Below are 3,151 nucleotides of genomic sequence, written 5' to 3'. Positions count from 1 at the left end.
CAAAATCCTTATCTAAAAATACCGAGGTTCTGTTTGTTTGCATGCAGGTATTTTTGTTCTTAAGAAGAATTTGAGCCATGTTTTTTTCTGTTGGAAATAAAAGCTGAAGTTTTCAGAGTTTACTTTTCTCTAGATCTGAGCAACACAGTAAAATATCAAATTCCCACCATTTGAGAAATGAAAAAAGAAAACGTAATTTCTCCTGTGTAGTCTAACACAATTCACAAAAACCACTAGGGTTTTGAAGAAAAAGGGAGGGTGTTCTTTGAGCTGGAAGAAAAACTACCCATGTAAAATCTTGGTAACACTGAAAATAATTTATTGACCTTTTAAAGAAAGGACCATGTTGATCCTGTTGACCACAATTTCATCAGAATTTAATCTTTATGTCTCAAAATTTAAATTTCAAGACAGTTACGTTTCAGAGAATTCTGGAAAAGTTGTTTTGTACAAACAGAAAAGAGAGTTGCCTAATAAATAACCAAATATTTCTTGCAGAGGTTACTAGTTGCCATGTTTTTATAGTTTTGTTTTCACTGTTTTTAAGGGATGAACAAGTAGCAGATGAGCCAGCAGAAGTCCAGGGTAAGTCACCTGTGCTATAGGAAAGCCATTTGAAAATCAGGGAAATTTAAAAAGGACAATCCCTTAGAAGAAAAGTTACATCAGCTTTTCATCCTTCAGGCAAATGCCCGAGTTAAGGAAGAATTTATTTATGCCAGAGCTCAGAGTCCATATATTAAAATCATGGAGGTTCCCACTGAAGTTCTGGTATCGATGTTTCTGGTTACTGAGAGTTAAACATTATAGTAGGTTCTCAAACCCCAGCAGGACATCCCTTTTCCCCAGACCCTGCGTAGCAGTTGCTGATGATTTTAACAACGTATGCAGCTGATTTCTAATGCCCAGACCTGAGCCCTGCTACTGTTTAATTTATTACTTAAAATTTATTTTCAAAGTAGTAAATGTTCTTAACAAAAGATCAGGAAGAGGTATTCACCTACATAATCCCATTTTAAGACAAAACACTACATGCTTCTTAAATTCTAATAACATAGCTGCACCTCTATTTTTTTGCAGTCAAAGTCCTTTTCTTTTTAAGTCCTTTACAAGTCCTAACAAAACCAGTCCAAATAAGAAGTCCTAAAGCCCCTTTACTTGTGTCTTTTAGTCTAAACTAAACAAATACTCAAGTAAAATTAAAAAACCCCTCAACTGAAAATGCCTTTTGGATATATGGTTCACCACTCTTGGTGTGTCCCAGATTTCACCAGATGAAGTGTAGCTCTGAAATCTGTTGCTCACATGTACTCCTAACCCTGGTTTTCAGTTTGAAATCTTCCAGCAGGCAGCAGCCTTAGACTTTTCTTCTCCCTCCAGGAGAGTGGGGTGTGCGCCTCTCAGCTCGGTCACTGTTGAATGTTCCTGGTAGTGTAGGACTCTCTGTAGGAGGGCAAGTCATGGCATATTTGCAGAAGGTAAGGAGTACTTGTTGCTCTACTGCTCAGTTCTGAATTTTACTCGTACTAGTAAACTGAGGAGTACCAGTGCCAGCTCTATTTCTGAGGCAAACTGCCTCGTGCAAATGGCCATGGCCACGTTATTAACCTCTTTTAAACACCAAAACAGGATGGCTGCATCTGCATTGTCAGCTGAGGCTGAGCCAAGCCCTGAACCACGCCAAGGATTGCTTGGAAGAACGCAGCTCGGCCTGGACCAAGCACAGGGACTCTGTGACAACAATTTAACAGTGTAAGCAGCAGGCGTCAAGTCTCCTGCTCTGCACCCTGGCACCCTTTAATTTGCTAGCATAGACACAGCCTTTGCAATGAACAAAAACTGACAGGCTGCCATTGTGCTGTATGTCTGAAAAATCAGATATCTGTTTAGTGAGGTGTAGTATATAAAATATGGAACACATCCAACACACGTCCTTTGTTAGGAAGTTCTAGAGGCTGAACTAAATCTCAGTACGTTTTTGCTGAGCCTCTGAATTATTTGATCCTTCATTCTGTCCAGCAAATAACGACAAAACTCATAAAAGCTTCTCAGGACCGCACTAAAGATCGCTGAAGGAAGAGTTGATGTAGAAAACAAACCTGGAAAACAGAAAGTGTAAAACTGCCAAGAAGTTGAGAAAACAATGTTACATTAAATGAATGTAAACACAAATTAACAGCTGTCAGGGACATTCACAGTAAGTCTCAAACATTTACAGTGTTCTGAACTGGTAACTACCTATAGTTAGAGCTGGTTGCAGTTGTTTGCAATGAATCTATTTAAAAGCAGCTGAGGGATATTGAAAAAGGGGTGCTACAGTGATCAAAGACTTTGTCAGACCTTACTAGGAACAGGAAGGCAAATGCATGAAAAGCACTGAAAAGAATCATTAAATGGGACTTTGGCATAAAGCCTCTTGCTATCTTGTTCTTATCTGGGGAAAATAGGACTGTTGAGGGGGGAAGGGGGACACTCAGTTTTGAAAAAAGTAGTATTTAACAGAGACCTTCATTTGCACTCCAACAATAACATAAAAGATATCAATCTGCTAAACATGACAGATGCATTGTCGCAAAGAGATATACGATACCAAATGCATTGTCTAATTGCTTCACGAAATAAAGGGGATGTTCAGTATGTTCCGTGATTGTTGATATAAAACAAGGCTATTATGATTAGTGATAAACTGAATCAGTCACTGAATTTTGTAAGAATGTGGTATTTGTATGGCAGGCTACTTTCTACAAATTACTTAATGTGTTTTAGGATCTACAGACCTAAAGCACCACCCCACCACGAGAGGGTGAACCCAATGCTAACGCTGAACCATTCATCAGATGAGGAGTGTTATTGTTGTTTTCACTTAAAAGATCTAGTATTTCAAATATAAGACACCCCTGTGATCACGCAAGTGTGAATGGGACAGTGGCTTGACAGAGCCAAACAAAAGTGTCCTAACATCAGTTACTGAAAATGTGTGTGGTAGTCGTCGCCTTTGTAGTTTCATCACTGGGGGTGACATCTACTTGAAAATAAAATGTCACTTTTTACTGGCCTTTGGGATTAATTTACAACTATATTCAACTGCTGCTGTCATTGGCACTCCCAGCTCAACATTTACAATCTGTTTCATACACTTCCTATAGTCCTG

The 3,151-nt window shown here is 38.8% G+C and overlaps 1 long non-coding RNA gene across 2 annotated transcripts; it reads left to right on the top strand.

The window, feature by feature from the left end:
• Positions 1–376: 376 nt before the first annotated feature.
• On the top strand, positions 377–2,411 carry LOC139827615 (uncharacterized). 2 transcript variants are annotated; one of them, XR_011738465.1, is made up of 3 exons: positions 377–585; positions 1,381–1,478; positions 1,630–2,411. It is a non-coding gene; the product is annotated as an uncharacterized lncRNA (long non-coding RNA). The 2 variants fall into 2 exon arrangements; XR_011738464.1 differs by having other exon boundaries at positions 377–1,478.
• Positions 2,412–3,151: the final 740 nt, after the last annotated feature.

Source organism: Patagioenas fasciata, chromosome 3, assembly GCF_037038585.1.
Source record: "Patagioenas fasciata isolate bPatFas1 chromosome 3, bPatFas1.hap1, whole genome shotgun sequence".
Classification (NCBI taxonomy): Eukaryota; Metazoa; Chordata; class Aves; order Columbiformes; family Columbidae; genus Patagioenas; species Patagioenas fasciata.
This window is presented reverse-complemented; position numbering and strand designations above follow the sequence as displayed.